The sequence below is a fragment of the Diceros bicornis genome, chromosome 25, assembly GCF_020826845.1.
Source record: "Diceros bicornis minor isolate mBicDic1 chromosome 25, mDicBic1.mat.cur, whole genome shotgun sequence".
Taxonomy (NCBI): Eukaryota; Metazoa; Chordata; class Mammalia; order Perissodactyla; family Rhinocerotidae; genus Diceros; species Diceros bicornis.
In genome coordinates, this window is record NC_080764.1 from 7,932,754 (window position 1) to 7,942,822 (window position 10,069).

Consider the following 10,069-nt stretch of genomic DNA (forward strand, 5'->3'; position numbering starts at 1 on the left):
CAAGGGGAAGTTCCAACCTCACGTTTCTCTGAGTCAGGAGGGTGGACACAGGCAATAGGAAACTCATCATCTGGGTGGCCTCAAGAGCTAGAGGTCAAAGAACAGTTTGTAACCAACCTGGGAAGGGTCTCTTGGCCTCCGAACTGGCTGGTTAGGTGGCCAGGGAGCGCTGAAAACAACCCCGCTTTCTTGCTACCCCCAGATGCAAACCTACAATGGGCAAAATCAGGTGGAAATCCCAGAGGCTGAGCCAGGCGCCAGCCCAGTGAGGGTCCTCAGCATCACCACCAGCAGCCTCCAAGCTGGGAGAGGAGGGGGTTGGCTCCAGGCAACCAATGACAATAGGTGCCTGGTGCTGGGTCTGCGTGTGTGTGTGTGTGTAAGTGATGCACATATTAACGTGTGTTTATGTGGTTTTGTGGGTGTGTAAATGTGTAAGTGCATGTGCTGTGTGTCGGTCTGTAAGCATGTGGGTAGTGCCTGAAGGTGTGAGTGGTGTGTGAGTGTGTAATCTGTGTCTGTGTGTATTGAGTGTACTAGTGTGAAGTGAGGGACACGGAGAACTCATCCCTCCTCCACCCCGTGGTCCCCGTGGTCGTTGTGACCTCCCTACAGCAAGTGCCAGTACAAACCTGGGAGGTGACAGTCACTCAGGAGGAGGCAGGTGAGATACAGGAAGGCAAGAGTGTTCTTGGGATGAAGCTGTGACCACATTAGGGAGTGTGAGCCTGATGACAGGTGGGGGGAGGATCAAGTCCAAAGACCTTGGTTCTTCCTGGGAGCCGGCACAATGCTGGGAACTCACACTGGGGGTGGGGACTTCCATTTTCTCTACTCGCCAACCTGGGTAAGCACCTGGGGAGGGCAGCAGGGAGAGAATTCTGTGGTCACCCCTGACCTGACCTTCCCTGGCCTCTCCCTGCACCCTCTGGCAACACAGTCATCCCAACAGGTGGGGTCAGGGCAGAGGGCCAAGGCCAGTCTCAGCTCCCTTTATAAAGAGGGCCCAGACTGGTCAAACCCTCAGGGTTGGTGAGAGTGCCCTGTCCGGCCTGGTCCGAGGTGCCTGGTGTGGTGAGGGGTGCCAGTGTGTCCAGAGGAGCCCAGTGTACTCTGAGGCAGCCATGGGTCTGCTGACTGGGGAGACACTGGGGCCCCTGGCCGTGGCCATCTTCCTGCTCCTGGTGGACCTGATGCACCGGCGCCAATGCTGGGCCCCACGCTACCCACCAGGCCCCATGCCCCTGCCTGGGCTGGGCAACCTGCTGCAGGTGGACTTCCTGGACACGCTTAGCTGCTTTACGTGCATGAGGAAGGTGGGGGTGGGCACAGAGGTTCAGGGGACCCCACCCAGCAGCAGACAGTGGGTGGTGGTGAAGCCACAGGCTGGACAGGGAGCTGGGGGGAATGAGGAGGCAGGTTTGAGAGGCCTCCTGGGGGAGGGCATCTGTGCAGGGCCTGGACAACAGTCTGAATCTTCCAATCAAACGTCAGAGAGGGCAAAGGCCTGGAGGGGGTGGGACTTGGCAGTGGGTTTGGGATCCAGTGGGACAAGGCTTAAGTCATGTGAGCCTGAGTCCCTTCTGAGGACATCAGGAGAGGTCTTGAGATTTGGGGGAGGGGAGTCTGGTCATGAGCCCCTTTTAAATCAAGAAATCGAGGTTGAGAGGGGACAGTGACCAGGTTCAAATCTCTTCCTGCTGTGAGACCTTGGTCCTCACTGCTCACCACTCTGAACCTCGGTTTTTTCACCTGTAAAATGGGATGCTAACTTGGCCTTCCGACAATCTTGGTGACCTTTGCAAAGTCATAGCTGGGTGGTCTGATCCAACGTGAGGGCCTCAACCATACAGGTTGGGACCCCTAGCGTCACGAGGCCAGATAGAGTCCCTGCACCCTCTTCTGCTGGCAGCCTTGGGCCAGCAGGCTAGGGCCTGGAGACCGAGCCCAGCAACTTGGCGGGGGCGGAGCTTGTCGAATGAAATTGACCATCGGCCTGCAGCTGCGGCGCCGCTTCGGGGACGTGTTCAGCCCGCAGTTGGCCGGACGCCCGCGGTCGTGCTCAACGGGCTGGCGGCCATGCGCGAGGCGCTGGTGGACCGCAGCGAGGACACTGCCCACCGCCCACCTGCGCCCATCTTCAAGAACCTGAGCTTCGGGCCACGCTCTGAAGGCAAGCGGAGGAGGGGAGGACCGCGGCCCGGCGGGGACTGGGCCCGCAGTGACTCCAGACCTGGCAGGGTCAAGCGGAGGCAGGGTGGTGGTCTTCTGGGGTAAGGAAGAGTCAGCGAATCTGAACCGGTGGCAGGTGCAGGAAGGAGCCGGTCGAAGGGTGGGGAGGGGAATGTGGGCGGGGCGGGTGGCGGGGCCTCACAGGGTGTGGGCGGGACTCGGGCCACTGTGAGCAGGAAGCTCGTCCGGGTGGGGGGAAGGAGGAGGATGGAGTCAGTGGGGGCGGGGAAGGGGCGGGCCGGGACCTTCACTGAGTTGGAATAGGGTCACGGTGTGCAGAGCTGAGAGTGGTGCCAAGACCTGGCCGCAGTGGGAAGAGCTGGCGAGCAATGTGGGCGGGCAGAGGGTGGGACCTGTCCCTGGTCAGAAAGATGTGTAAAGTGGGGGTGATCTGGTGGTGATGGAGAGGAGAAGTACAGCGTCTGAGAGGTGGAGGGCGGGAGTGTGTAAGCAGGGCACAAGTCCGGGTCAAACCCCCGAAGTAGATGGAAGGGCAAGCGAGCCAACCAACAAGACGTGGGCGCAGAGGCGGGGCCAGGGCTCACCCGAGCCACACACACGTCCGCCCGCCCCCAGGGGCGGTCTTTGCGCGCTGTGGGCGGCAGTTCAGGGAGCAGCGGCGGTTCTCCGTGTCCACCCTGCGCAACTTCGGCCTGGGCAAGAAGTCCCTGGAGCAGTGGGTGACCGAGGAGGCCTCGTGCCTCTGTGCCGCCTTCGCAGACCAGGCCGGTGAGTGCGGGGCTGAGGGACAGGAGACAGGGATGGAGGCTGGGGAAGAGGATATGGAGGCGACCCCCTGACCTGCACCGTCCCCTCCCAGGACGCCCCTTTAGCCCCAACGCCCTCCTGAATAAAGCGGTGACCAACGTGATCGCCTCCCTGACCTTCGGGCGCCGCTTCGAGTACAGCAACCCGCTCTTCGTCAAGCTATTGGACCTAGTGAAGGAAGTAGACAAGGAAAATTTCAGCTTCATGCACCAGGAGCCAAGGTGGAGGGGGCCAAGGAGCCCTGCAGACAAGCTCCATGGAGGAGGCCTCCGCCCTGCAATGGGCCTCCATGGAGGCGGATTTGGATAGAAGGGTGTCGGAGTCAGCAGGACCCAGGAGAGGGCTGAGGAGCCTGTACCTCCTTCATTGGAAGTGAGGGGAACCCATGAGATGTAGATTTTAGGTTTACCCTTCTGGTGCCCAGGCAAGGAGACAGGGTAGACGTGGGAACGTAGGGAGGAACCAGGTCAATGATGGGGACACCCTGGAGGTGGCTGGGACCTGACAGGTTAAGGTGAACACCTGAGCACAGGGAGGATCCGAGGCCCCACATCTATGTCCAACACAGGGGCTGAATGCGATCCCCGAGCTCCTGCGCATCCCGGGGCTGGCTACCAAGATCTTTCCAGGTCATAGGGCCTTCATGGCCCTGCTTGATGAGCTGGTTGCCGAGCACAGGATGACCCGGGACCTGGCCCAGCCTCCCTGAGACCTGACTGAAACCTTCCTGGACGAAGTGGAGAAGGTGAGGTGCCAGGGACAGAGTCAGAGGTTGTGGGTTGAGGGCCCCATGAGGGGAGCCTGGGGCCTGTGTATCAGCCAGTGATCAGTCAGCTGGGGTGATGGGTGCAGAGTGGGAGGCTATGGGGCGCTTCCTCCTGCTGCCCCTGAGCCCACCCTCTCTGCATGGCCCAGGTCAAGGGGAACCCCGAGAGCAGCATCAAGGATGAGAACCTGTGCCTGGTGGTGGATGACCTGTTCGCTGCGGGGATGGTGACCACCTCGACCACGCTGGCCTGGGCCCTCCTGCTCATGATCCTGCACCCAGACGTGCAGTGTGAGCCCAGGCTGGGGGCGCGGTGGGATGGGCCAGGGAGGAGAGAGACAGGCTGGGCGCCCTGAGCTTGGGTTGGCCACCAGGAGCTCTGAGCAGAGGCTGGGCCCTGGCTCAGGGGTCAGAGTGACCTCCTCCTTCCCGTGGGCACAGCCCCTACACAGGAGTCAGGAGGAGGTCGGGGTCCAGCCTCCTGGGTTCTGACCACTGTGGGAACGCTTGTCTGTCCAGGCCGTGTCCAGCAGGAGATTGATGAGGTGATAGGGCAGGCACGGCGACCAGAGATGGGGGACCAGACCCACATGCCCTTCACCATGGCTGTGGTCCATGAGGTGCAGTGCTTTGGGGACATCATCCCACTGGGCTTGCCCCACATGACATCCCGTGACATTGAAGTGCAGGGCTTCCTCATCCCCAAGGTAGGCCTGCGACCCTCCTCACCCCAGCTCAGCTCCACCTGCCCCCTGGTAGCCCCATCATGGCCACTGCTAGGTGGGACCAGGACTGAAGCAGAAGCCACCTGATCCTCATTTCCACAGACACCAACTCTCCAGCCTGGGTGGGTGTGGGGATGAAGCAGAGGCAAACGCCCCAGTTTGGGGAGAGGAAAAACAAAGTAACATGCACCCCAGTGTGTTGGAGGAGCGGTGCATGCACGGACAGGTGGCAGTGTGGGCGCCCATGGGAGGCCTGTCACATGGCTTTACCATGGGGACAGGGAGGGAGCTGCGAAGTTTCTCAGGCTGAGATTGACCTGAAAGAGTCCAGGTTTGTGCCAGGCAGAGAATGTGGCCCATGTGGGTTTGGTGGCGGGGTTATGGGCATCTCCCAGCCCAGACCCCACCCATGCCAGGCATCTCCTGCTAGGGCTCGATGCTCATCAGCCTGTCATCGGTGCTGAAGGATGAGACCATCTGGAAGAAGCCCTTCCGCTTCCACCCCGAGCACTTCCTGGACGCCCAGGGCCGCTTTGTCAAGCAGGAGGCCTTCATGCCCTTCTCAGCAGGTGCCTGTGGGGAGCCTGGCTCGCTGCCCCCTCCTGAGGGAGACTTGGAGGCGTGGACCCCACTCCCCTAGGCTCACTGACCCCTCCCCATACCCACCCACAGGCCGCCGCTCGTGCCTCGGGGAGCCCCTGGCCCGCATGGAGCTCTTCCTCTTCTTCACCTGCCTCCTGCAGCGCTTCAGCTTCTCGGTGCCCGCTGGGCAGCCCCGCCCCAGTGACCACGGTGTATATGGTGGACTGGTGACCCCCTCCCCCTACCAGCTCTGTGCTATGCTCTGCTAGAGGGGGGAACAAAGCCCCCATCCCACTGCTCAGCAGGGTCCCTGATGTACAGTAAACCAGTCCGATGGCTCCAACCTGGTTTGAATCCCACCCAGGCCCCCTGAACAGCCCCTGGCAGTACTTTGGCCTAAGCAGCCTCCCCAGGGCCAGCTCCTACCCCTCCCTGATCTAGCCTTATCTGGCATTTGACCCCATTTGAGAGACAGGTATACTGAGGCTCAGAAGGTGACAGCTTACGGCCTAGTCACCCATGGAGACCCAGCACTGGCTGCCCTGGTTGGTAACTAAGTCCATGTAGAAGTCTTGACTCCTGGGTGTCAGGGAGCGGGAGGAGTGTGAATGGGCTTCTGATAGGAATCAGCCCGATTCCTGGCTGGGTGAGCATGCTCAGCTTCAGGGATTCACTACAAGGCCTCACAGGGGTCAGAAAAGCTGTTACACTCACGGTCATGGTCTTTCCAGAGAAAGGATCCAGATAGAATCAGCAGTGGTCAAAGGCACATCGGTGGAGTTCAGGAAGAGCAGGCACAAGCTTCCAGCCGTGTCTCCAGAGGATTCTTGCAGACTCTGCTCCGTTCTCCCAGCAATGATGTGTGACACAGCAGAGAGTATTGCTCACCAGGGAAGCTCACCTGAGTCTAAGTGTCCAGGCATTTGGTTGGCGGTCAGTCACTTGGACTTGGAGAGCCACGTAGCTGACCTCAGTTACTCATTCTCTAGCCCCTCTCAAGGTTAAGCAGTGTGGCCCAAGGTCCCTGTCATAAGTCACATTGTTGGCATAAACTGTGTGGTGTGACCCCAGGCCCCAGGTACAGAGATGCTCTGGTCCGGCAAGTCATCCCGAGGGCATAGGGGATGATTCACAGGAGTCTGTCAAGGTCCCACCATTTTTTTGGAATGTGCGGGGATTGAAAACTCCAAACCTACTGAGTAAACTTTTTACTGCACACGTCAACCCCCTGGTTTTGGCTCCTAAGCTAAAATGGTCATATTTGTTTGAGTATCTACAATTGGTGTGTGTGTGGGGGGGAAAATACAACATAAAATTTACCGTCAATCATTTTGACTCTACAGTTCAATGCTATTAAGTTCTTATATTGTTGTGCAACCATCACCCCATCGACCTCCAGAACTCTTTTCATCTTGCAAAACTGAATCTCTGTCCACCTTAGACAGTAACTCCCCATGCCCCCTCCCCATAGCCCCTGCCACCACCGTTCTACTCTCTGTCTCTATGAATGTGACTACTCTAGGGACCTCATATGAGGGAAATCTTACAGTATTTGTCTTTTTGTGACTGACTTATCTCACTTAGCATGATTTCCTCAACATTCATCTATGTTGTGACGTGTGTCAGCCTTTCCTTCTTTTTTTAGCTGAATAATACTCCATTGTATGGATAGACCACATTTTGCTTATCGCTTCATCCGTCGATGGGCACTTGGGTTGCTTCTACCTTTCAGCTTTTGTGAACACTGCTGCTGTGAACATGGGGTACAGATACCTCTTTGAGACTCTGCTTTCATTTGTGGATATAGAAGCATCACACTGTTTTCCACAGCAGCTGCACCATTTTACATTCCCACCAGCAGTGCACAGGGGTTATGATTCTCCACACACTCGCCAACACTTGCTATTTTCTGTTTTGATGATAGTAGGCATTCTAATGGGTGTGAGGTGGTATCTCATTGTGGTTTTGATTTGCATTTCCCTAATGATGAGTGATGTTGAGCATCTTTTCACGTGTTTATTGTCCATTTGTATATCTCTTGTTTGAAATGTCTATTTAAGTTCTTTGCCCATTTTAAAATCGAGTTGTGTGTTTTGCTGTTGTTGCTTTTGAGCTTTAGGAGTTCTCTCTATATTCTAGACATTAATCCCTTATCAGATACAGTCATGTGCCGCATAACAACGTGTAGGTCATCAACGACTGCATGTGTGACAGTGGTCTCATAGGATTAGTACCATAGAGCCTATGTTTGTGGTAGGCTCTACCATCTAAGTGTGTGTAAGTACACTCTATGATCTCACAATGATGACATCGCCTAATGATGAATTTCTCAAAACGTGTCCCCGTCATGAAGTGACACGTGACTTTATATGATTTGAAATATTTTCTCCCATTCTGCAAGTTAGCTTTTTACTCTGTTGATAGTATCTTTTGACGTGCAATATTTTAAAAATTTTTATGAAGTCCACCTTGTCTACATTTTCTTTTTGTTGCTGATGGTGCTCATGGCAGGTTACCCCCGGAAGCATCACTCTGGTGTGTGGATTATTTCGAGCCGAAGACAATAAAGACTCAGAAAACTCAGGAAGAGCATTTGAGTTTCCCCTCCCAAACTGCCTAAAGAATTTAAAACAAAAGATCTGTTTCAGGAAGGAGTTATTATCATGATGGCTGTAATAATAATGTAAAATAGATGTTACAATAGGAAAGACACTAAGCCCCTCTTATCAAAAACTCTGTCTCTCCCTGGCCACATTCTCTATAGGTGGCCCTGAAAAGAGTTGTCAGGCAAACATTTGCATTTCTATCTCCATGTGAATTGTCTTCTTCCCCTCTGAAATTCCAGACCATTACCCACCCCCAACACCTTCCTCGCCTTTAGCTATAATACTTAAGCAAGCAGCTTAGACAGAAGGACGAGCTGCTCGTTTCTGAGTTTCTCCCATGTATACATGTTATTAAACTTGGTATTATTTTCTCCTGCTAACCTGTCCTGTTAATTATTTGGCCAGCCATAAGAACCCTAAGGAAAAGGGCAGAGGGGGATTCTCCCTCTTCCCCTACATTGCCCATGCCTTTGGTGTCATACCCAAGAAATTACTGCCAAATCCAATGTTGAGTACCTTTTGTCTTTTTTCTAAGACGTTTTGCTTAAGAATTTTCTTAGTTTTCTTCTAAGAATTTTCTAGTTTTAGCTCTTACATTTAAGTCTTTGTTGCATTGTGAATTAATTTTTGTATATGGTGCTAGGTGAAGGTCCAACTTCATTCTTTTACATGAAGGTATCCAGATTTCCCAGCACCATTTGTTGAAAAGACTGTCCTTTCCTCTTTGAATGGTCTTGGCACCCCGCCGAAATCATTTGACTGCATATGAGGGTTTGTTTCTGGGCCTTCTATTCTCTTTGTTAGTCTATATCTCTGTCTTTTTGCCGGTACCACAGTGTGTTGCTTGCTGTAGCTCTGGAGTAAGTTTTGAAATCAGGAACTATGAGTTTTATTCTTCTTTTTCAAGATTGTTTTGACTATTTGAGGTCCCTTGCGATTCCATATGAATTTTAGGATTGATTTTTCTATTTCTGCCAAAAAGTCATTGGGATTCTGATAGGAATTGTGTTAACTTTGGAGATCATATTGAGTAGTCTTGATGCCTTTACTATATTGTTTTTTAATTCATGAACCTAGGATGTCTTTCAATTTACTTGTGTCCTCTTTACTTTCTCTCAGCAATGTTTTGTAGTTTTCATGGTACAAGTCTTTCACCTCTTTGTTAGTTAATCCTAAGTATTTTATTCTTTTTGATGCTATTGTAAGTCAAAATGTTTTCTTAATTTCCTTTTTGGATTGTTCATTGTTAGTGTATAGAAATACAGCTGATTATTTATTTGTTTATGCTGAGGAAGATTCGCCCTGAGCTAACATCTGTGCCAGTCTTCCTCTAGTTTGTATGTGGGTCGCCACCACAGAATGCTGCTGACGAGTGGTGTAGGGTCGCATCAGAGAACTGAACCTGGGCCGCCAAGCGGAGTGTGCCGAAGATAACCGCTAGGCCACGGGTCTGGCCCACAGCTGGATTTGTGCATTGATTTTGTATCCTGCTACTTTGCTGAATTTGTCTAGCAGTTCTAACATGGTTCTTTGTGGAACATGTTTCTATGTAGTTTTTCTACGTACAAGATCATATCATCTGGGAACAGAGATACTGATATTTCTTCCTTTCCAATTTGGATGCTTTTTATTTCTTTTTCTTTCCTAATTCCCCTGGCTAGGACTTCCAGTACTCTGATGAATGGAAGTGGCTAAAGTGACCATCCTTTTTTTTGTTCTCGATGTTAAAGGAAAAGCTTTCAGTGTTTCACCATTGAGTATCATGCTTGCTGTGGGTTTTTCATCTATGGCTTTTGCTTTATTGAGATAATTTCTTTCTATTCCTAGTTTGTTGAGTGTTTTTAAGATGAAACAGTGTTGAATTTTGACAAATGCTTTTTCTGCAACAAATGAGATGATCATGTAGTTTTTGTTCTTCATTCTATTAACGTGGGATATAACATTGACCAGTTTTCATACGTTCAGTCTTTCCTGAAATCTATTAGTAAACCTCATCTGGTCATAATCCTTTCCCACTTGTATAATCCTTTTAATATGCTGCTGCATTTAGTTTGCTAGTATTTCCTTCCTTCCTCCCTTCCTCCCTTCCTCCCTTCCCTCCTTCCTTCCTTCCCTCCCTCCCTCCCTCCATCCCACCTTCCCACATTTCTTCCTATTTATTTATTTATTTTGTGAGGAAGACCAGCCTGAGCTAACATCCAATGCCAATCCTCCTCTTTTTTTTTTTTGCTGAGGAAGACTGGCCCTGGGCTAACATCCATGCCTATCTTCCTCTACTTTATATGGGATGCTGCCACAGCATGGCTTGCCAAGCGGTGCGTCGGTGTACGCCCGGTATCCAAACTGGCGAACCCCAGGCCACGGCAGCAGAGCACGCGCACATAACTGCT

The 10,069-nt window shown here is 52.7% G+C and overlaps 1 pseudogene; it reads left to right on the plus strand.

The window, feature by feature from the left end:
• The first annotated feature begins 1,944 nt into the window (after positions 1-1,944).
• On the plus strand, positions 1,945-8,326 carry LOC131421552 (cytochrome P450 2D14-like; annotated as a pseudogene).
• Positions 8,327-10,069: the final 1,743 nt, after the last annotated feature.